Raw genomic sequence first — 25,616 nt, forward strand, 5'->3', positions numbered from 1 at the left:
CATCCTGTTTCCACCTTCTGGGCGTATTTTTAACTTTTGAGCTTTTCTTTGTTTTTGTTTTCAAATGGATTCAATTCTGTTTTTAAATCCTTCTCATGATTGCTGTCGGTCTCTTGAACATTTGTACTTACTTTGCGATCATGGGGTTCTGATGTGTAATGATCCATACTGAGAAGTTCTGATAAGAAGATTTCTTTAACATTTTATTTTTTATTTTTATTTATTAAAACATTTTTATGCCGCCCCATTCGCCAAAGCCTCGGGGCAGCTTACAACAATAAATTAGGTCCATATAAATAATATTAGAATACATTAAAATAAAATACATTAGAATAAAATACATTAGAATAAAATAAGCCGCCCTGGCCAGATAAAATTCCATAGTATTAACATTTAAAATGCTGCTTAAATAAAAAGGTCTTCGCCTGGCGTGGAAAAACAAATAATGACGGCGCCAGACGGACCTCTCTGGGGAGCGCATTCCATAACTTAGGCGCCACCGCAGAGAAAGCCCTCCTCCGAGTAGCCACCCTCCTAATTTCCTTCACTGAGGGTTCCCGGAGGAGGGCCTCTCCCTCTGATCTCAGGGGGCAGCTGGGCATATATGGAAGTAAGCGCTCCTTTAGGTAACCAGGACCCAAGCCGTTTAGGGCTTTATAGGTCATCACCAACACCTTGAATTGGGCCCGGACTTCAATGGGAAGCCAGTGAAGCTGACGGAGGACTGGAGTCATGTGAGCATAACGCCCCATCCCCGTCAGCAGCCTGGCAGCTCTATTTTGAACCAATTGAAGTATCCGGACCGTCCTCAAGGGTAGCCCCACGTAGAGCGCGTTACAGTAGTCCAAACGCGAAGTCACCAGTGCATGAGTCACTGTTGCGAGGCAGTCGTACTCCAGATAGGGGCGCAGCTGATGAACATGCCTTTCTCTGACTGAAAATCTGAGGAAGCAAACACTGGATGTGGCGCAATGGCACAAATGACTAACATGCTGCAGAAAGTTACTGCTTGATAAGTGATGCTACTCAATATTCACCTTCAGAATGGACTGATGTGCTTCACAAAACATGCTCACGATCTTAAAAATGCATTTTTATGGCTTGGGCATTTTGAGCTTTCCCTGGTCACTTGTTTAAAAAATACTTCTGTCAACACAGAAGAATTTTGGGAAAATCTTAGCGCAAATTGGCAATTTAGTACAGCTGACTTTTCATCATGCCAATTTCCAACAGGGTTCCCCCCTTCACCCATTCAAAGCCACAGACCTTTCTTGCAAAATGTTCTTTATTGACCAAAGCATTTTCCAGAAGCACAGTCACCAAGAAAGAATCTCTGAGCATGCACAGAGTTGTTCGTTGAACCCAATCTAACATTTACTTCTAGGAACTCTCCTTATGGATATGTTTGGACCCCATCCTTTCAGGAGGAGCCTTTTGGAAATGAGCATGGCTCCTTTCTGCATGCTGATGCTCCTCTCCTGACATCACAACATGTGGCCATGAGCTGTATCCACCACATCTGACCTTGAGAAACTCCCCTGTTTCAAACCCCTTCCTGATAACTGTACATCTTCATTCTTCTTGGAGGTTTCCAGGGCATCTGGGGACTTTGGCCTTGAGATGCGCCCTTCTGCCTCTCCCATCTCAGTGCCTAGAATTGTCTCACGTTCCAAGGTTTCCCCCTGCTCCTCCTTTTCCACATCCAAATCAGCAGGCCTCGGGAATGCATGCCAAGAACCACTGCCTTCCTCACTCCCACATTTAGATATGTTTAGGACGCAACCCCATATTCATTTACATGGGAGTGAGTCCCATTGAACTAAATCATATTTCTAAATAGGCATGCATAATAGTGCACTCTTATGTGAAATAAAAAAGTTGTTTCCTGCTTTTAAACCCAAAATTAATCTACTGAAAAGTACATGGGTGTGATCTAGCCAAAATGTTTAGGAGTTCTGCTCTTTTCACTAAGAGAGATCCAGCCCATTGATTTTAACTCTCCTATTAAAATGGGACTTTGGAGGGCTTAATTTTGCCTGGGTTATTTTCCTTTTGTGGACTGAATAAGCGGAGTGGGGTTCCCCTTTTAAAAACCAGATCACTTGTCTACCCTGTGTGACTCAGCTGCGGCTCTGATGACTTCAGAGATTTTGCTGTTGGACCACAGCTGGTGTCGAGCATCACAGTGATGGAAACACATGGGCAACAATCAGCCTTTTAATCTTCAATTAGAGTTTGGAAGCGTGTGCATGCGCTTGTATGCACGGTGGGAGACGGACACATGTGGCAGCAAGTCTTCTGGGAATTGTACCTTCAGTCTGGGTATAGAAGCATTCCTTGCACAAGTCACCAGAGCTTTTGCAGACTTCACACAAGTGCCATGATGATTATTTAGCACGCTCCCTTCTTCTGATTTACCATCTTCCTTGTGAGTGATTAGAGGGGCTTATGCAAGCTTGGAGCTGTCCTTCAAGACATTTAGGCAATTGTGTATCTCACGCATTCATGCAAACAGATGGCATGGAGGAAGTACACAGTGGGGGAAGAGGGCTTGATTGATCACTTGGAGACATCTAGATCACCTCTTCCCCCATCTGTTCACAGGAGACAGAGAATGTGAACTGCGCCTTAGACTGGCCTTGTGCCTGGCTGAATCTCGGATTAATGTCGGAAATCTATGCATTTTCCCCCAGAAGTAAGTCCACTTGACTTTAGTGGTGCTTAACTCCTAGGAAATGTGCCTGGGCTTCTGGGCCAGCCCTGCCATGAAGCAGAGTGAGGCGGTTGCCTTAAGTGGCAGATGCTGGGGGCAGGAAGCGGGGGGGGGGGGGGGGAGGCAGCATTGGCTGGGGGCTCCAGTGCCAGTGGGGCAGTGTATCCACCCTTGGCTTCACTCCAAACTTAAAGGGACTGTCCATGGTGCTGAAGCTCTTTGGGGGACAGGGTTCAGACTGAAACCCGGAGTGGATACATCACTCACTGGCACTGGACTAACCATCCTCCTCTGGAGGAAAGAGCTGTGTGCTGTTCAGCCTGCCTGTCCCCCTCTGCTGCCCTCAGGTAGGGTGGAGAATGTTGTCTCATTGTGAGGGATATATGGGCATCATTAGATCTGTCCCGTCTGATGCCGTGGCTTTTGTTCCCCATCTACTCACTGTTGTGCTGTGTTTTTGTGGTACTAGGATTTTGTTCTACCTGTGCTAATCTGCTTTAGCCCTGATTTGCAAAAGACCCTGCAGTGAATGTGAATCATTGCTAATGCACACTGGCAAACCAGCTCTTCTACCCATTTTACCCCAAAGCAAAGAGCACACATTCCTGCAAAAGCAAAAATGGTTCTACAAGTCTGCACATTTGGGAAAAGCCAGTCTGCTTCCTGTTAATCCCTTGCACTTCTCTCTTTGCTTCCTCTTTACCAGCATCCATATGCAAATCCCAGCTCCTTCCTACTGCTGCTTCATATCACCACGCATATAGACTACCTACATCTCCATATCTGAGAAAAATGCCTCTCAGACTCCATATCTGAGAAAAATGGGGGAAGGGAAGGGAAGGGAAGGCAGGCACTGCCAACCAGGGGCCAAACAGGTGCCAAACAGGTGATGCCCTTTTGTGGCTGTCCAAGGGCACCCCTTTGGGGTCCGTCTGGCTGAAACAGGACCCTGCTAGAAGGTCCCACCTGTGGGTCTCACCGCCACACCAGCAGAGTGGTGGGCATCTCCGCCAGCCCCAGGCCAGGGGCAGAAGCAGTGGCAGTAGCATCTGGGGCAGTCTCAAGTTAAGTCCAGTGCACTGGCACTCCATGGACAATGGGACAACAAGCAAGGTGGGACAGGCACACAAAAAAGAAGCATACACTGGATGCTCAATTCAAGAATCTTCCAATGCATCGTATGATAAACTAAATCAGCATAACCCCACTGAAGACACAATCATATGCAGTGCAAGCAGAAAACCAAAAAAAGGCGTACAGTTTCCAGCATGCTCCCACCAGCATCGTGTAGAATTGCACCTTTAGGCTAGCTTTTGCTGCAGCGATTGATTTAGGAAATACAATGATGACAGACAACAGATGTAACTTCCTTCCATACTTCCCACTTCCTTGGCCATCTTGAAGGGTTTTTCTCTTTGGGATGCATGCCAGCCACTCGTGGAACAGCTTTTCACACAGTGCCATGTCTGTCACGAGACCAAAGGAGATGAAACAAATGGGCAGCAAGCCGATCAGCTGTCACCACAGTTGGTCTGGCAACTGCATGAAGAGCTAAGAATGGAGAAGGTGGCCTGGCTTTCTTTTTCTTCTTTTCTTTTTCTTTTACTAATTTGAAATTAGCAATTATGAGAAGAACTCCTAATTACTAATTTCAAATCTCGGTAATAACAGCAAGCATTTTCTGCAAAGACTTTACATATCAATGTACACAAACAAGTAGAAAAGTAAATTTCAGTAGATAGGTTTAGCCAATATTTATTGGATATCTGCTTGGCTGTCATCTTTTGAAATGGGAGGCTTCAAGATGATCACAGCAGTACCATATGGAAAAGGTGAGTTCCATTCAAATAGCTCCCCTGCTGGTTCTGGAAATCTCATTGGAGCTGAATTTTAATTTTTAATTACATTTTAATTCAGATTGGTGAAATTAAGTTAAATACATTTTAATTCAGATTGGTGAAATTAAGCCTATGCTCATATAATTATGAGGGTTCGACTGTTGGGAAGGGTGTGTTCAATGAATCATGCCTCACCATTGCACCATTGTGGGGAATACGATCAGTGGCTTATACTTAGGAAATAACACAGAGGACTAATCTGATGCTTGATAGGTAGTCTGAAGATAGTGAATGATGACTTTATGTAGAAAGGTAAGAAACGGTTAATTTTAGCAGTTTCCGTTTTGAAGAATGACCCTCAGCAGTTAGGCATGGTTTTCTTTTCTTCTTCATAAACTTTGCATGCATTAAGCAGCTGATTTGTCTGTGCAGCCACTTTTGGAGAACTGTCGTATCAGGTCAGGGGAACGGTCAATTAGTTGTGTGTCCTTACAAAACCATAACATGCACTGGTGACTTCCCGTCTTGACTTCTGTAACGCGCTCTACGTGGGGCTACCCTTGAAGATGGTCCGGATACTTCAATTGGTTCAAAATAGAGCTGCCAGGCTGCTGACGGGGACTGGGTGTTATGTTCACATGACTCCAGTCCTTCGTCAGCTTCACTGGCTTCCGATTGAAGTCCGGGCCCAATTCAAGGTGTGGGTGATGACCTATAAAGCCCTAAACAGCTTGGGTCCTGGTTACCTGAAGAAGCGCTTGCATCCATATATGCCCAGCCGCCCCTTGAGATCGGCGGGGGAGGCCCTTCTCCGGGAACCCTCCGTGAAAGAAATTGGGAGGGTGGGTACTCGGAGGAGGGTTATTTGTTTTTCGGCACCAGGCGAAGACCTTTTTATTCAAGCGGCATTTTAACTGTTAATATTATTGGATTTTATCTGGCCAGGGCAACTTATTTTATACTGTAGTTTTGTATTTTTAATTTAATGTTTATATTCCTGATTTATATTATAATTATTTTAACTTATTGTTGTAAGCCGCCCCGAGGCTCCGGCGAATGGAGTGGCATAAAAATGTTTTAATAAATAAACAAACAAATAAATAAATGCCTGTATTTCTTAAAAATCTGATTAAAAACCAGAATTCTGCCATCTTGCTGGAACACCTGTGCCAGTAGGCCAGTCTCCAGGAAGCATTGCTCCACCTCCCAGTCCGGGCTGGCACCTTCCAAGGACCCACTTCCCAGGAGAGGCTCCCTTGACACTCCCCTTCCCTGCTGCTTCTGGCTTGTTCGCCTGCCTCTTGCCCTGACTGGGAGAACTGTGGCACTGAGAAGAGGCAGAGGAGGAGAGTTGTCACCGATTACCTTCCCATGGCCTGTCAAACAACCACATGATTGCATGAGAAAGGGAATGAGGGACTGTAGAAATGGCTGAAAATGGCAGTGAGGTGATAGACTCACTGTGGGATGGTGCCCATTGAGGGTGTCCTGCTTAAGGGCCTTCAGAAACCTGGAGATGGTGTTGCCTACAGCATCCTGGGAGGCAGCTTGCAGAGCAACCCATCTTCCACAGCATTTAGCAAGGCTTATTCCTTGGTAAATTTTCACAGGATCTCAGCTGTAGGACCAGAGATGGAAACTTGCCCCTGAGTCACCGAGAGGGCTCTGTAGGTTCTCATGCTCATCCATCTGGTTTCTGTGTATCACCAGCTCTCTAGCAATGGTGCTATCCCTGCTGTGATGGGCAACACCCATCCTAGTACAGGAACTAGATATTATGCAGTTGTCTTTCAGCTTAAAGGCTTCCTTACACAGGCTGCAGCATGGAAGGGGGAAATTGTGCAATGCGCTAAGAGCCACGCATTGTCCACAGAAGCATTTCTTCCCGTTAACGGATTGACCCGATATGTACAACAGTACCAATAGTTATTTCCAATAGATTCCTCCAAATTGTACCCTTCTCTTCTCCTAAGAGATTATGATTCTCCTAAGAGATCATTCCTATTCATTCCAGAAAAGAAGTGATTTTTTCTGTCCAAAGCATGTACTTATGAGAAGGATGCATGTGGAAAGGTCTCTTCTGTTCCTGATGGAATTGACAAGGAGGTCAGGGCAGGGAGGGAAGGATGCTAACATACAACAGGTACTCAGCACAGGGCATGCTGTGGTTTGGATTGATCACTTGGGACATATCAGCTTTCTAGGTATGGATCAGTTCGGATTAAGGTTGTCTTTCAAACATGACTCGGTCCCTTTAGCACTGCTGTCAGATTAATAGCAACAGTAGGACAATCTCTTTCCTTCAGAGGTGAGGTAGGCAGCATCTAGGCATGACAGAACTCTGCCCCATTTCATGCATGGCACTGAATTTTATTCCCAGATATTGTAACTGGATTAACTCTAAGTTTACCAAGAAGGAGATGGTGTCTTGCATGTGATGAGTTCAATATCTGTAAGTTCTTCCCCTCAAAATTGTTCTTCCCCACAAAATTATTTCTAAATCACTTCAAGCAAACTCCTAAGAGTATTAGCAGGGTTGCTGCTTGGTTCATTTTCAAGGACTGTGACCTTGTCAAGAACAGAGGTTCTCAAAATGGTGCAAGAGTCACTGGTGATCTGCAAGCTCCATTAAGACAATCTGTGGGGAAAGTTACAGAACAATTAAGAGTATCTGTACCTGGCTCTATTCTTGATTCCCACCCACTGCCCAAATAATGGATATGACAGCTATCAGGGTTGGATGATCAAGTAGGTTGCCAAGGTCTTGGCCTGGAATCCCTGATAGCACATTGATCAAATTAGGCTTCAGTTCTTAATATCTGAGTTTTGCTTTGTAGAATAAAAACTATTTATTCAGTGGTCCACTGAAGTCCACAGCAATTTTTAAGTATTTTGGGCAGGGAGGTAGGAATGTTTGAGAAATGCTGGCTTGGTGAGTCTCCAAAAGTGACCACCATCAAGAAATAAGTATTTTAATGTTCCTGAGATAAGCTATAGAAATGAATTGTTATTACTTTTTTCTGTTTATCATACTCTTTCTCCAAGGATCAGAGTGGAGATTTGAACTTGAGTCTCCTCCTTCCAGCTTTAGTCCAACACTCCAACTACTACAGCAGAAATGTATCCTCTCCGGCCTTGGAATGAGATTGTAATCCTCAATAACATGTAACCCAGTAGTAGACTGTTCTAGTTTGAAGCTAACTGGGATAATCAGAAAGATAAGAAAGGCGATGACTCATAGCCATTTTGTTTAAGAATAAAACGTTAGCTTTTTTTTTTTTTTAAGAAAAGTATATTTTTATGTGTTTAAGCTTACCAGGTTTCCTATGGCAACCCTTCTTATGCCCTATTTGGAGGCTCAGCATATCTTGTAGGAAAAGCTCTCCTTTCCAAAGGATGTTGGAGAGAGAGTGAAACTGTTATAGGAAGATGGGTCAATGCAGATTCTTTGGACGGCTGCATTGCAACAAGGATAAACAGCTTCTTCAAAAGAATCCCAGTGACCAGTCTTCTGCCATCTTTTGATGTAAGAAAGAGACTTCAGTTCTCCATGAATCCACTCCTGGGTCCTCTGAGAATTCTTTGTTCACATCCATAGACATCTAAACTCACCTGAATCTGTTGTGGGTTTCCCCAGGGAAGCACAGTTGTCTTATGTGCTGTCATGACCTTACAATGGGATATTTCACTTTGAAACTATCTCTATTATCAGGCATTGTGTGTTAAGGTCTTGAGGAAAAAAATAATAATGGATGGCTTTTGGAGTGTATCAGATTATTATGAATTTGTATAATTTCTGCATCCATTCCATAGTTCCACTAATATACATGTACAAGGAAAGGGTTACTGGTGCACCTTAATTTGCTTATCTCCCACTATTTTCTCTTCATTATTGTGATACCTGGATACAACTATCACGTTCTGGGGCCTTTCTCTGATTGCCACCTCCAAGGAAGTCTCAGATGGTGGGAAAAAAGAAGAGTCTTTTCAGTGGTGGCCCCTCATTTATGGAATGAGCTCCCCAGTGAGGCCCACCTGGCACCAACTTTATTCACTTTTCAGTGCCAGGTAAAACATGTTCTCTGCTGCAGGGCATTTAATTTGTTACAAAGGCCTACTGGTTGTTAGACAGGGTTTAACAAGGTCTTTGCATATATAATTTTGTTTTTCTGTTTCTATTTGGTCTTAAATTCTGCATTGCTAACTTCTATGATGTTTCAATATGTTTTAATTGGTATATTTATATCATTTACATTGTTTTAAAATATGTTGTTGTGAACTGCCCAGAGAGCAGAAATCAACAGACAAACTATACACTGAGCCCAAAGAATGTCTATCTGACTTTATATTTAAAATAAGTGCCCCAGAATAGAAAGAACCCTTAGCATCTGAGGGCATTAATCGTCTATTGCTGCTGGCTTACATTGCATTGCACGAGGACAGAACTTTGCTAATGGCCCTGCCTTTGATGTTTGCTTTCATTAAAAGAAATTCTGGGCTGTAAATGTTTCTTATCTATCTTTAATGTTTTCTATAACTTGCAGCTACAAGCCCTGGGTGCAGCTAGTCAAATTTTCTCTCTTTCAGTGTGAGGGATTCAGATATCTGCTTAAGACACATGACTAAAATGGGAACATCAAAAATAACTTTGTCACAGTTTGGCAGAAGTGAAAGAAATGTACAGGTATAGTGTCTTCTTCAGGGAGATGTGACCTATTACATTTCAGATGAACAGAAATAGTTTTCTTTACATTTTCTTTTTGTGTGAGGCATATTTAAAATTTTACATTCTCCGGAAAAAGATGCCCTACCTTCTCTGTAGTGTTGCACAAGTATGACATGCAATGTCAAGAAGCAAGAAATTTTGTGAATGCAGAGGTTAGGGTATTCTGAATGAGAAGCATGATAACAATAACAATGTTATTCCTGCCCTGTGTCTCACAGAGAGATCTTAATTCTCAGAGACCAAACCTCTTTTAGGTAGTCCAAGAAGGGTTTGAGTCCTTTTATTCTCCTCATTATAGCTGAGAAGGCAATTTCAATTTTTAAAAATGTATTTTAAATATATTAGCTCTATACTCTTTTGAAGAGTCCTTCCTGCTCATAATTCTGTGCTTACTGATGTTTTAAAAATGTTAAATTTGTTTATAAAGTTCTTTGCAAAGTTGCAATTTGTTTTACTTTTTAAAGATGGTTTTTAAACTTCCAAATTGTTTGAAAAAATTCTACTTGTTTGAAATTTGAATTGCAACAAAGATTTACAATTTGGGCCTAAAGGTGAGCCCTACATTTCTAAGTTAATGAATATTAAATTTAATCACTGTTGCTTTATGTGCTGGTGTAGTGAACTGGCTATGGATGTTGATCTGGTGAAGTGACACCAAACTTTGTACCAGATTTGCCACCACTGAGAGTAAACAAACCCTCTCTTCCTGGTCTCCAAGCACTCTCAGTCCCTTGGGAACAGCTGGCCAAAGATCCCAATGGGAATTTTTGTGTGGGGCTTCTTTGCGGCCCTTTGTGCCCTTAGGCTTAGCTTGGCCTGTTGTGTGCAATTTGATTGTGGCATCACGCACAGCATTTGGTGCCCCCTTTCATTCCCCTCCCCCCACCTTGCCAGGCTCAATATACATAGTCAGGTAAAAAATAGAGAAAGGAAAAGGTTAGTCACTTGCAACCAACTAACCAACCAAGCCAAAAAAGCAAAAACAAAACAATAAGCTGTTTAAAGGTGACAATTCTGTGCCAACTGGACAAGAAACAGAAAAGACCATCTAGCACAGCTCTGCCTTAAGTGGTCTTCCTGGTTCCTTGAAGACCCAAGGTCTCCATGGCACAGATCCCCTGTTAGGTCTTCCCTTTCCTTTGGGAACACTTGTACTCTCATGTTTGTACCGGAAAAAAGACCCATCTCCTCTGCCATTGCATCAGGATTTCTCTTTCCAGGAGAGCGGCACGCATACTGAGTGAGGAAGAGCCCCCTTTTCAGGGAAGTATATCTCCTTTGTCACTTGCCTGGGTGGGAATTCCAAAGGCTTCTCTTGGTTCAGTCTGCCAGTTGCCCGGTATTCACTTTTCCCTTGTTTTGGAAGGAGTTTCATTGTTTAGTTACCCGGGCAGTTTCCTAGTCAATAGGTTTGACCTCACTCGGGGCACCTGCATTGCAATGCCAGCATCCAGATGACCTGGCCTTTCACTTTAGCACCCACCTGCAAAAGAGGGGCATCCTTCCCTTGGACTTGGGTAAGGTGGAGCCAGCTTGGTCTGGCTGAATTGGCCACTCCAGGCTGACCTTAGCAGGTAGAAACAGTCGCTTTGCGCAGCAGACGGGGTTTTCAGTAGCTTTGAGAGACCCTCCATTAAGAAGTGGGGGCTGCAGCCCTGTAATGTGCAGGAAGCTGCTCTTCTGTTCGCTTATTCGGGATACCAGGAAGAGGGTGGTGGAGCTGCTGAGAGTAGGACTTGACGCAGAATGTGGGAGACTGAATCTCTACCTACCTGCTGCTCCAGAGGTTGGTCACTGAGTAACAAAGAGCCATCTGAACAAGGCCAGGGGAATTTAGTATCAGCCATGCACTGATCAGGCTGCAGGAGGACTTCTCCCAGTTAGTAGTAGGGTTTGTTTGTTTAATCTGCCCCAGTTGGTTTCAGAAAAGTATCGAAGTATAATCAACCAACCAATTAATCAAGTATGCCCTTTTCAAATCAGTACAACTGAGGAACATGGCAATGTTTTAATAAGGATGGGTGTGGAATCTGTTTTGGGGACAGGGGACCATAAGGATGGGCTCCCTTGAATCCCACCTGCTTTCTCATGACCATGAGTCCAGCTCTGTGGCAAGTGCACCAAGCATTCACATGGCACTCACCAGGAATCGAGCACTGTGTGGATGCTGTGGACCTGGCATCCTTCTGCACAAGTGACTGGCAGCCTTGGTTGGTCCTGTGCATGTTGTGGAAGCAGTTTGCCCAGCTGGATGTCTGTGAACATTTGTGGACTTCCTCCTGGTTCAGCTTGCCTCCTAGGGGAGGGCCGAGCATGAAAATAGGTCTGACAGACAGAAGAGTGGTGGATTCCAAGGAGGGTGCTCATAACTCTAATTGTAGTTAAATGTTTGGTAAACATATTTAGTAAACAATGAAAATAAAATACATTCTTAAGAAACAAACTGGAACACTGAAAAGGAAGGAAGGAAGGAAGGAAGGAAGGAAGGAAGGAAGGAAGGAAGGAAGGAAGGAAGGAAGCCAGCTTTTTAAATAAATAAATACATATACCACGCTGTTAGGTCATGTGATTACTTCAGCATAGCAATTGACTCTTTCCCCTTTGCTTGACAATTGAGTCTCTGAAGTCGAGAGTGTTTTCAAAAGAGTCTCTCTCTCAATAACTGAGGAGGTTCATGCTGCGATTGGCAGACCCTGACCTATTTAGTGTGCAGTCCTGTTCATGTTTAGAAAGAAAAATGTCTAGAACTCCTGGCATACCTTGGCAAGATATGTCAAAACATTCAAAGGTTCACATAACTTTAAACATTAAAACCAACATCTTGAATTGAAAAAAAAAAAAAAAACAATTGGCAACCAGTGGAGATCTTTCTGTACTGATATGATTGCAAGATAACGCACCAGTTCGCTGCCTAGTTGTCACTCTTCATGCACCAAATGCAGCTTCTGAGTGTAGCCTGTGTGACACACACTGCAATCGCCCACCTTTGCTGGGAGGAAGGACTGGTTGATGGTTGCCAGATCAGAATTTCCTAAGCATCCTTTGCCATGGCTGGCGCAAGAGGCTACAGTTCTGCAGCTGGGGAGGGATACAGGAGGACCAGCGATTCATCAGTGCACGTGCACCAATATTACAACCTTCTCGGACGTGCGTTAGGAGAGCAGGGAATTGTTGTGGTGGTTTTGCTGAATGTTCACTGCAAAAGTTATTATTACAATGACGTTATCAATTGATCCAACTGTGAGCTCCCCCTTAATCACAAAACAGTTTGACAGTCCAGATTTGGAAATGCAGCTGCATTTTGTTTTAAGAATGTTGCCATTTTCTGAACATTTCAGAGGCTTTCAACAGACCATAAAAACTGTTCATGGCAAACAAAGCATAGAGTGAAGTAGTGTAGCAGAGCCTTTCATGCTTTGAAGGAGCACTGCTGAAATCTACAAGTTTCAAAAATGGGAAAGGCAAAAATTAAATTTAGGAGCCTCTTATAACCAGCGACTGATCGTACTTGGTCATGCTCCTAACTGACAAAGTTGGACCATATGAATGCCTGCTCTGAGTTCTCCCTTTTCAGTTTCCAGCAATGCTGAACCCTCTTTACTCTGGAGAAACACCCCATGACGTGCCAATTTCACCGCTGGAGGGGAATATCTCTTGCTTTGTGCAGAAGCTTTTTCTGCTTTTGCATGGGAATGGAGAGGACTGAACCCTGTCGTTTATTTTAAAGTTCTGGAAGATAATCAGTGTGGTAGAATAATAGGTTAGTTTGCTTTTTACAAAAGGCCCTGCCTGCAAGCTTATAATTATAAATATGCCAATAAAAGCAGCTTGACACACATGATGCATGCTGTGGCCTTAAGATTCATTACAAGGCTGCTTTTCATCAGTAGCAAACTGGAGTAGTGTGTTGCAGAAAGCTTTGTGTGTGTGCAACGACTAGACATTTGCTCCTGCTGCTTAAAATAGAATGTCTCACTGTGAAGGATTAATCTTGCTTTGGCTCTGGTTCTGCTGAGATTACTATAGCTGCTACTGTCTGAAATACTGCTGTACAAGGGAAATATTTCACATAAGTCACCTACCACAGTGTCTGCAAAGAAAATATATCTTCCCTGATTCTCCCAATTTTTTTTATATATATATATATATATATATATATATATATATATATATATGAGAAAGAAGGAGGTTTGGCTGTATTTTATAAACCTTTCTTTCAGTATTTTGAGGTCAGATCCATAACCCAGCTCAGCTGAAACTGCAGGGTTTTAAGCCGGTTTAGTCCTATTGACTTTAATGGGACTAAATTGGTTTAAATGCAGGGACGACAGCAAAACTGGGAGCGCAGACTGAGCCCGTTAGTTGCTTCCATTCAGCTGAAGCTTGTTGCCAGATAATGGCATTATGCAAAACAAACAAACAAACAAACAAACACTGGAAGAACATTAGCTGCCAATTATGGAACTCCCTTTCTCTGCAGGCAGGTTGCAAAGCTGGGATTCTTTCAAGGGTGCTGAGGTTGAACTGATGGCAATTAGAGCAGCCTTCCCCTGCCTGGTGCCCTCCAGAGCTGTTGGACCACAACTCCTATTTTTTGCAGCCAGACCACTGAGGAAGGCTGGATTAGAGTATCAGGCTAAGACTAGGAACAGCCACCTACTCATGAGACTCCTGTCACCAATAGAATACAATAAAGCATAATAGACTAGAGTTGGACAGAAGCGTTGGAAGGGGCCTATGAGACCATTGGGCCCAACCCCTTGCTCTGCTTACCTCACAGAGTTGTTTTGAGAGTAAACTTAAATTGAGTAAATTACATTAAATTTGGATGGAGAGAAAGGAGAAGAATCACATGTGCTCTCCTGTACTCCTCCAAGGAAGAGTGGACAGAAATCCCAGTATTTTATCATTGAGTTTATTCCTACCATAAGCATAGTGAATCTGCCCTGATCTTTCAAATGGAGTGAGAAGTACATTCAAAACAACAAGCACAATGATAAATGTGCACCCTTAATCAACAAGGGTTTGAGATTGTCTTTCCATCTTTCTACAACCCACTGAGGGAAGTTAGACTGAGAGAAAAGGTGAGGATAAGCAGAGTCCCTATCTTCCAGAAATGATATTTAATTTCTAGTCAATCTTTTTGTGCAAAAATGTAGACCAACACCCTTAGGACATAATCCTGTGCTGAGCAGATGCTGGCTGGCTGGTCACTGAAACAGGTGGAGTCCCCTTCCCAGGTCTCTGCAGGGAAGCTGCCTTCAGAAGGCCCTCTCAGCTTTCTGCACTGGCTGAGGGCCTGGAGATGCAAGATGGCCCTCAGGACAGGCATGGGGGACAATCCACAGGGCAGGTTGGGCAGGAGCGAGACATGGCTGGTCTCCACCAAACCAGGTGCTGTCTCAGCCCCTCCTTCTCATGAAGAAGGGAAATATAGTTACAGTAGATACCTGAAATAGGCCATCTAAATGTTTTTGAAGGCAAAGGAAATGCAGAGGTCATTCTTGCCTTTGCCCTTCTCCTGCACTGAATTGTATGCCCATAACTTTCCACATTCAGAAGTTTAGGGACAGCCACAAAGGATTATGCCCTTAGGGTGCGATCCCATGCAAGTTTAGGCAGAGCAAAAGGCTTCCCAGTGCAGCCTCCCCAAAACAGTTGGTTTTGTTGGGGATTTTTTTTTTTTTTGCCTAAACTTGTGTAGGAATGCACCATTGTTGGATGTGACACCCTCGGATCACACACTTCCAAATGAGGAATATGCAATTAATGGGCAATCTAAGCTAGTTTAGACAGAGTAAATACCTATGATGTCCCAGTCAGGAGAAAGCAATGGGGATTTGCTGATGCAATGGCCATTGGCTAAAATACACTGCTTTGCTCAAAGAAGACCCAGTTCCTATAGCAATAGAACGTGTGCAGATATATCTAAAAACCAAGGCTGGAAGAGGAAAGGGAGAGGCAAAATAGGGAGATAAGACAGTAAAGGAAAGAAAAAGCATGCATTCAGGGAGATATCTTTTTTCTATGAACTGTAGAATAGGTGTGTTCTGGTAACCATTCATAAAAAGGCTACACTGATTGTGATCACATGATATGGCTATGTGTCCTCTTGTACATAGAACAGTCCTCTCTTTGCCTGCCTGGCTCAAGTCCAGTGCAAAGCCCTAGAAGGGTAAGATGGCAGAGTAGCAGAGGCCTTGCCCTTCCCTTCCCATCAACAGCTCCTGAACAGAGCAAGCACCCACCTCCTCGCCTGCTCACAGTCTTCCTCACTATGGTGATATGTATTCCATTTCTGTTGTCTTTCCAGTAATGATTTCTAAAGATACAGACATCAATCAGCTCGTGGACATTTTATGCAGATCCCTGTCCTCTTTCAGGGTTGATACATCTCCTCTTTTCTGGCCACCTGATTTCAGTGTTACATCAATTTCATAATGAAAAATCTAGGAATTGCAGCAGCTCTCTCAGGGTAGATAGTGACTTAGCCATGTTGCCTTGGAGACTTGTAAGGAAATACAACTGATAAACTATGTGAAACAAAATAAACCAGGGGACATAATACAGTCTGCCAGAATGCAACTGTTTCTGTAATCCCGGAGAGGTGTAGCCTTAGAAAATGTCATCCAGATGTTCAGGGATTAGTGGAGTCAGGGCTAATTCACAGAACGGGCTGCAAATCATGCGGCTTTTGTCAAAGGAAAGACCCATCCCTTTATTGCATGTGTTTCTCTGTAATCTATGGACAGGGCACCCAATTCTGTTGTGTCCCCACTGACTCCATTGCACAGCAAGACCTGTCACACGCTCAATGGAGATTTAGTGCTTCTGTGTGCAACCATAAACAAGTGGAAACGTTTCATGACTAGAAACCTTATGACCCCCTCCTTCCCCCTGCCCCCTTCCCCTTTCCCCTCATGGCCCTCCCCAGGCTGCTGGGAACCTTGCCTTGGCAGGGTTTCCTTGCACGCACCTGTACAGGGCAGGATTTGGCTCCCTGCAGATGTTATAATGCCAACTTCTCATGGATGCCGTTCTGCTGCTCCCCCAGGAATGTGCAGGGAGCCCTCCCTGAACATCTGGGAAGGGCTTTGGGCGTGTTTTAATACTGGCTTGATCCCAGGATGTTCTACTGAGACACAGGGATTAAACTGGAGAGGTGGGGGGTTGTGGGAATTGTGTGGGACATGGCATGAGAGGGGCTGTAGCTGGAGAGGGGCATGTGTAGAACAAGGGATTGTGCCCGGAAAGCAACCTGTGGACTCCAAGTGTTCCACTAACGCTTCCACTAAATCTTAAATATAATTGCAAATTATCTGAGCACACTGCAGATACCACGATACACTCTGAAGCAAGGCTGCAAAGTGCTTCATAGAACGGGTCCGTATATTTGAAATGCTTAGGGAGTACCTTTGAGGCTCAAGAGTCAGCAGAGATCAAAGAGGGTATGGGAGGTGCACTGAACACAATGGCTACCATGTTGCCTCTAACATGAGTTGGGTGGGGGCAGCTGGAAGGCGAGGAAGACCGCTCCGTTGAGTTGCTAACCCCATCCTGTTCACACTCTGGAATAAACTCCCAAGGGACATTTGCCTTTTATTTAAATAAAAAAATTCAACCTAAAAAAAAAAAAAAAATTCAACCTGGTGCCATCACTGTTTTCATTTCAGTGCCAGGTGAAAATGTACCTTTTGAATATCTATTTTAATTGATCCTGACTGCCTTCCACCTATTTAATGTTATTGTATTATGATTATATTTGATTTTAAAAACCTTAAGGCTTTTAAATTTTTATTTTTTTTAATATTTAAAAATATTTTTATGATTTTGTAAGTGACCTAGGGACTTTTCAAAGTAATTTGGTGGCATAGACATGGAAATATAAATAAATAAATACAATTTATTCAATTTATATGTCATCCAATTAGCCATAGGATCTCTGGGAGGCTTACATACAATCAAAGAGTAAAATGCAACAATACAATAAAATCAATGATAATAAAACAAGTAATACACATAAATGAAATATATAAAATAACTAAGTGATAAATTAATAAACAGAGAGTTTATAAAGAGAGAATTAACAGCAACATGTCTTCCTTGGGCATCAGGTTGCTGGCACGATACTCGAAAGGGCTAATGAATGTGATAAGGGCATTTAGACATAGACAAGGCAGGTGTAAATGGTCTACCTGCAGTAGCTTCCTAATATATAAATCAGGCATAGCCCAACATGGAAACAATAAAACAAAACAAAAAAGCAAAGAAGAAAAATTGCATGGGAAAATATATAGTAGTCCAGTCCTGGAGTTTTCTTTTTTACATGTGCAGAGTTTGTCATTTTAATAAGTAACATCACCTGTTCTTTTTCCATATAGAAATATTCCTAGCGATTTTACTGCCTTTACTTATGAGTGCTTAGCTCTTTTGGAACTGCAAGCATCTCTCCTCATTTGTTGGGCCTGCTTGCACCATCACAGCCCAACAGCTGAACTCATTTATAACAAGCTCCTGTTTTCCAGATTGATCTCGCGTCTGAAAATTCCCCATGGCATCTCCTCAGGCACGGCCTGTGTTCTGCGATCTGAGCTGCAGTGGCTTTCCCCAAGCATAATTTAATGTACAGTATGGTCTGGCGGGTGCCTTGACTTCATTCATGGGCCTGAGCATTTGATCTATGCATGCACACAGCTGAGTCCAGGATTAATTTGTCAACCTGTGCTGAGATGTGTCTACTGTGTGCTGCGAAACAGCTTGCTTGAGCCAGGAGGGTAAAGCTTTCCCTGGGCTACAGCAAATTTATCTGCTATGGCAATAAATAGCTCTAATACCCTCACTATGCCATTCAGCTCATTTCCAGAGAGTGGCTGTTATTAATGACTGCGTGACCCACTGACAGCACCTGTGACCCTGCGAAAGAATTGCTCCTTGCCAAAGGAGCTTATTAGCCAAAGAAAAGCAAAGCTACTGCAGAAAGAGTGAACCATGTTTGGTCTTCCAGATTATGGCAAGATCCTTTATGTGAGACGGCCGGGATGCCCAAGAATTGGGGCACAACACTGGCATCAGCCAGGCCTTCAAAGGGCCATGTCTTTTGACTCCCTTTCAAGCAATGAAAATGGCAGACTGGTAAGTTGCGTTATATGTACCCCAAGATGGTCCAAACTGTCACGGGTTGGGGTTCCACCCTTCACACATTTCAAGGCCTAGATCTTCCGCACAAAATGTTTTCATTGGACAAAGCAGTTTGCAGACACACAAACACCTGGAAAGAATCTCTGACAGGGCACAAAGTGGTTCACTGAAGTCAATCTAGTATCCACTCTCAGGAGCTCTCCTTATGAGCATGTCTGGGGCCCATCCCTTTGGGAGGGACCTTCTGAAAATAGGCATGCCTCCTCTCCACATGCTAATCCTCTAATTGGGCCACCCTACCCTGCTGACAAAGTGTCATGGAATCAAGAATCATGCCTGCCTCATCTGTGTCTGAGAATCTCCCCTGCTCCAAGTCTCCTCCCGCCAACTGTACATCTTGGTTATTCCCAGGGACTGCCTGTCCACCTGGGGAGTCTGGCCTTGAGATAAGCATCTCCACTTCCCTCATCTCAGTGTCTGGGAATGGCCCACATTCCCCGGCCCCCTCCCATCCCTCTCCTCCTCCTGATTCTTCAGGAGTCCAGCCAGCAGCCCTTGAGAATGTGTGCCCAAAGCTCACTCCCAACACAAACAGCCATATACCGGAATTGGAAGGAAGGTGACATGTCACAAAGCAATACTTCATCAAAGTGTGTTCCACACTGGAAGACACTGGGAACATTCCATGCTGCTAGTCAGTGGCATCCTGTCGGAACAGGGACTACAGGGGCTTGGACAGAGGTGTGGGAGCCCCAGTTCAAAATTCCACTCACAATGAAATTCTATAACTGGATCTACTCAGAAGTAAGTTAGCTCAATGTGCTCTGAAAATGTGTGGAATAAAATTAATAGGTAACACAATTTTGGTAACCTTTTCTAGAAGGAACTCGGGTGGTGTAATAATGATTCCCCCCTCCACTTGCATTATTAACCCTGTCAGGTAGGTTAGGCTGAAAGATCCTGGCAGGCCCAAGGGAGCCCAGCACAGTCTCTGTCCAAGTGGAGACATGAATGCAGGTTTCCCTGGTCCCAGCATTACACCCCTTCCAATGGACCAGCCCTGTGGCTTTCAGTGGGCCTGCCCAGCCCAGCCGCATTAACTGGAGATGGCAGGGGCTGAATCCGGCGTCGGTGTCTGCCACTGAGATAGGGCCCCTCTCCTTCATCTGAATAGTAATGCACGGCATCTCAGCTACCTGTCATGAGGAGTCCAGCGGAAGCCAGCAACCCATATAAAACAGCATATCGTGCACACGTACCACATACTCATTGCAACCCTAATCCAACATTACAAATACATTAACCTAAAATAAACACAAAAACAAATAAAACACTTGCTTGTACCTTTAAAACCTATACAAATAAATATCCTTCCAGCAGCTACCTGAATGACAAGTATTGGGAACAGCTGAATCTCTGCTGGAAGGGATTTTCAGAAGTTTTGGTGACACCACCGAGAAGGATCTGCCACAAGTAGTAGTCCCTGGTGCCACCTTCCTCAAGTGCATCACAGGGAAAGCCTTCTGAGCCAATTGGAAATCCAGATTGGTTGGCCTGGGGAAGGAGGTCCTTCATGTAGCTTCGTCTGAGCCATTTAGGCTCAGTGCACTGGTAACATCTTGAATTAGCGTGGAGCTCACTGGCAGCCAGTACAAAGATTTCAGAGCTGGTGTAATACGTTTGCAAATTGCTGGCCTGTCAGAAGCAGCAGCCTAATCAAAGCCTGATGCAAAACTGCCAGACGGCCCTGTCCACTGTGTGCATGCACGTACATGTATGCACATTTTTAAAATCGGTGCTGCTGAAAAGCAGAGCTTCATTTCGATTATGAATAAGGAAAGCTCTGTTAGGAATGGTTAAACTTCCTCTATTCTGTGCACATTAGCCGCTCACTTAGATCTGCCAATTGGGTTTCGCTGCTGTGAGTGCTCCTCAAAGGCCCTGCTCTCCAGTGAAGTAAGAACGTTGCAAAGAGTGGAGATCGACGCAGCTCTGGAATTTAAATGTGGAGTTTAAAAATAAACGATGTGTCGAAGAAGGGTCAGCTTCCATGTAGGGCAGTTGTGGCAAGCAAAAAGGACCTCTTATCTGTTGTCCATTTACTTGTAGGAAATGAACTCTTGGACAGTTAATTCAGATAAGAAACTGCGAGTGATAATTGTGCAGAAATAGGCTGGCAGGCAGCTTGTAAACAAGAGGTTATTGAAAAGCTGCCGTGTCCTCTTAAAACTGTATAGTTAGGGTTTTATTTAAACTGCCATTAATGTTTTAAAGAGCTGGTGCACAGCAAATCATATGAGACTTGCCGTTCCTAGCCTTATGAAGTTTACGGATGTGCCACGTTTTAAAAATAAAAGAGAAATAAAAAGTAGAAAAGAAGAGGTGGATTGGATCTGACTTTCAAACAAATATTCCTGATTCTGTAATACTACTTCATATCCTGAAAAGTTTTGTGATTTGCACCCAGTCTACAGATTGGGTGCACCCAATGCCCAAGTAAATGGGCATAGAAATGTTCTAATAATAATAATAATAATAATAATAATAATAATAATAATAATAATAATAGCAAGCAGTAGGGTATGGTATGCGAATATTCCAAGTTGTCTATGTTGCCTCTGTGTTAAGGTGGGTACATTGCTGTTGTGTGTTCATTTTTTTAACCCTTTGCATATTCCTTTTGCTTGGGGTAGCACCACAAAGTGGACCTTTCACCTCTACCTGCTGTTTAAGAGGAGACTCCCCCTCTAGCTACAGGCAAGGGTGACCTCTCCATTTTGCCCTGGTGCCCTCAGTGTGGGCTGACTCAGAGAGGTCATCTTCACCTGCTGCTGGAGAAGAGACGACATGCAGATGATCTGCCTGCTTCGTGGGGCTACCTCTGGAGCACAGAGGGGCAATCAGAAACTCCTTTGAGAGCCGCACAAAGTGCCACTTGGGCGTTTGGGAGGCAGCTGTCAGCCATGCTCTGACTAGTGGATTAGCAAGAGCAGCATGGACTGCTTTCACCAAGCTGCTTGCTGGTCACGGGCTGGGTCCACCGTGGGTTGCTTCAGTCCGGTTCTGCTGACATGCTGAGTAATCATGGTGTGAACAAACCCTAGAATAGATCACTGTGTCTTGCCAGGGTGGAAAATAAGGATAAATCACGATGGCCATTCATCACAACTGGGTCCACACAACATGGTGGACAAGCAGCTGTAACAAGCCAATAGTTGGTTGTCATCTTGTACAACCCGTCTGTGGGTCATCTCACCACATCTATTATCAGGCAAGAACTCTAAGTCTTAAATGCTTGCAAAACAACTTTCCCACCCTGTGGACCTCCCGATGTGTTAGATTATGACTCCCAGCATCTTCAGCCACCTTGGCCAACTGGGAGTCATAGTCCAGTGCATCAGGATGGCACCAGGTTGGGGAAGGCTGACATTAAGCCACAAACACTGCTGGCCATCTTCTTGATCCTAAACATTTGCGCTGGTGCAGCTTTCTGCAGCAGTGATTCCGTTGTTTGGAACTCATCTACACTGGCTTCTTCAGCAGAAATGTTATGATAGGAAGATTGCTCCTTCTATGACAGCATTGCCTGTACTGAATGGAAGCATCTCTCCAGAGTTGCATTCTTTTTCTGTCTTACCTGGTGATACCAGGGATTGAACTGGGCCCTTCTGTGTGCAGCAGTCAACAGCTGTGCAGTATGTATGTATGTATTTTTGGATTTATATCCTGCCTTTTTCCTACAAAGGGCTCAAGGCAGCTTACATCTCCTCCTCCATCTTATCCCCACAACAACAATTCTGTGAGGTAGGTTGGGCTGAGAGTCTGTGACTGGCCCAAAGTCACCCAGTTGGCTCCATGGCTGAGCGGGGACTAGAACCCAGATCGTCTGAGTCCCAGTCCCACGCTCTTAACCACTACACCACTGGCACATCACTGAGGTTAGATCAACATCAAGAAATCTGTGAGCTGCAGTATCACCAAAGACTCCCTTGATCATACGCATAGCATTAAAGATATGCTGGACAAACAAACATTCTGGGTGGCTTGATAGAGAGATGGCTGTGGAACTTACAGACATCATCATCATCATCATCATCATCATCATCATCATCATCACCACAAGCATTTATATCCCTGCTAAGCACCACAGAACCAAAGGACCTTCTTGCTTACATCTCATCTACAGCCCTCAAAGAATATCGAAAATATGACAGGGCATCTGAAGAGAAGAAAAGAAATGTGGATTTGCTACTTTAATGCCTTCCCTTAATGAAATAAGAGAAAAGTAAGCATCTTTGCAAATTAATATTTCAAAGCACTACTTAGCCCTAGGATTTGCATTTCAAATCAGATAATAATGGAGTAATTTATGAGTCTTTTTTAGAAGTTTGCATAGAAAGAGATATTAAACACTTCCATTACCTTTATACAAATCTAGAAGGGCTGCCAATGCTGCAAGTGCAGGTCTGGTTCTAGTGGCTTGAAGGTGGAGGCAGAGAGTCAGTTGTCAGCAGTGATTTACAGTGTGCACTGTCACATGTTGGTTGTGTAACTGGCATAGTTGACCAAACACTTCTGAAACAAGCAAACAAGCAGTCATTGTGGTAACACACTCAACCAGGAGATCTCAAGGAACTTCATGGTCTTCCCATTCAAACCAAATGGCTGAATGTAGACCAGCCCTCATTCTCTTGTTGGGACACATTCTTGTCGAGAATTCCTGAAGCAGCCAGAGGATGGGTATCACTGGGCACAGAGGACTTCTACAGAAGGCCATGGTCTTAAGAACAAAGGAAGCTGCCTTATGTTGAATCAGGTTGCTGGTCCATCCAGTTTAGTATTGTTGACACGGACAGCAGCAGCAGCAGCAGCTTTCTGGTTTCTCAGAAAGAATCTTTTCCCATCCCACCTGCAAATACTGAAGCTAGCACTTTCTGCATACAAAGCATGTGCTCCACCACTGAGATACAGTCCCTTTTCTAGATTTTTCCATGCGATCCCATTCATGTTGGGATGAATCCTAGAAGTCCATTCCTCCAGGTATTCCTGGGCTTCCTCTTGTGTTCTGCTGGTCTTCCAAAGCAAGCCAAGCCTAGAGGAACTCTGAGAATGCTTGCTTGGTGGTGCAACTGGCAATGCTCTTCTGTGACAGCTGCAGGTGGTGCAGAAGAGGAATGCCACTTGCACGGCTGCTGAAGTGGCAGCTGCACTTGGCCCAAGCGTAGGCTGCTGTTTGCGGTTGAGGGGTGGTGGTGACCAGCCTTCTTAGGCATCAGCTGCCACTGTTCAAAGGACAGATGGCCCTGATGTGGGAGGGGGCACTGCTTGTGTAGCATGTGAGCTCAATTCCTGGCCAGGGCCCTGTGAAGGCTGGGCACCCTCACCAGGAATCTGGACTCTGGGCCACTGCAAAGTGCAATGGAGCCTGGGGAGCTGAGCCCAGGGAATCCAATGGATTCCCACCCCAAAATGGATTCTCATAGATCCCTACCTAGGATTGTATGTAATTTAGATGCAGGACTAGATAAAACTTTGCTCTGGGTTCTTATAATTTATATCTACCAATATGTCCATACCCATTAAACAAAAAGTGTGCATATCAGATAGGACAAGTGCACATTTATGCACATATTTGTCAAAAGTATCAATCTCTCTCATTAACGAAGGGGGAAACCCTACAGGGACGTCTATAAGCATCCAAACGCTGAGGCTTATGAGTTTCCAGGGTGGCGTGGGAGGCACAGCACAGGTGATCGTTGCCTTCCCACATATGCTTTTTTTTGAGAGCAAGAACACATTTAGGAAAGAAATTTTCATGCCTCCCTACTCACAGGATGGGGAACAACAGCTGCACAGCCGAGCAAGAAGCGTTTCCATGCTTTCCTGTCTTCACAAACATATACCATTCTAGAGATTTGCACAGATACTTCCAGTAATGTGTTACGAAGGAGGACATTTATTTGGCACCGACTGGTATGTTTTGTCTATGGCACTTCACCACCTGCTGTTCTTTTACAAGGTCCAATTTTTCCATAGTGATGTAGCTATTTTTGAGAGTGAGAGCAGATATTACTTGCTCCTGCAAAGGGAGTAGCAGTATCACTGGTCTTCCAAACAGCTCCACACATCAAGGTCACCAATAATGAATTGGTCTTCTAAACAGGGATTGGTAGCCATGACATAAGAAGATGGCTTTGTAATGTGGAAATCAGTGATGGATCTCAAATCTGAGGAATGTAGGGACTTCAGTATTTGCAAACCTGAAATGGAAGAAGCAGCAGCATTGGTCCGTTAGGGAAAATCATCCAAAAGTCAGGTAATAGGTTGTATTCTGATATGCCCATGTGCTTGTAGGACTCACTATTTGTCCGTCAGAGCATTGGTACTTTAAAAAATAACTCCAAAGCAGTAGTAACTCTTGGTTCCTGGATGGGCCAGGTCAATGGAGCTTGCAGAAGGGAGCTCTGCCAAACTGTCCTAATCCAGAGACAAGCACTTCCACTAATTTCTGGGTTCGTTTTTAGAAGGACACATGGACTTCACCAGATGTCCAATAGAAAAATCAAATCGTTTGCATAATTGAAATCAGAAGATGGAACATCTGTATTCTCATTGCCAAAACAAGACCAGGAACAGGTTGTGGCAGTGACCCTGAACTGGTTATATCAACAGGGCAGAGCTGAAAAAGACTGTTAGCTGAAGAATAGTGCTAAAATAAAACATAAATAATATTTCTGAGAAATTTGAAGTCCATACAAAGAACAGATTTGCATCACTGAACTCAGAACTGTGGACTGAAACCAGAGACATCATTAGGGAAGAATGTAAAAGGCAAATCCTGTAGCAAAAACCAGTGTGGGTGTAGTGGTTAAGAGCATGGGACTGGGACTCAGACGATCTGGGTTCTAGTCCCCGCTCAGCCATGGAGCCAACTGGGTGACTTTGGGCCAGTCACAGACTCTCGGCCCAACCTACCTCACAGGGTTGTTGTGGGGATAAGACGGAGGAGGAGAATGATGTAAGCTGCCTTGAGCCCTTTGTAGGAAAAAGGCAGGATATAAATCAATCAATCAATCAATCAATCAAACAAACAAACAACAAAAAAATCAAGTGGTCAACAGAAGAAACTCGAGAAATTGCTAAAGACAAGTGAAAAGCAAAAGGAAGAATGTGACAGAAATTGGGTCAGAATCCTGGATGC

This window comes from Varanus komodoensis, unplaced genomic scaffold, assembly GCF_004798865.1.
Source record: "Varanus komodoensis strain SLA01 unplaced genomic scaffold, ASM479886v1 scaffold3, whole genome shotgun sequence".
NCBI classification, from domain to species: Eukaryota; Metazoa; Chordata; class Lepidosauria; order Squamata; family Varanidae; genus Varanus; species Varanus komodoensis.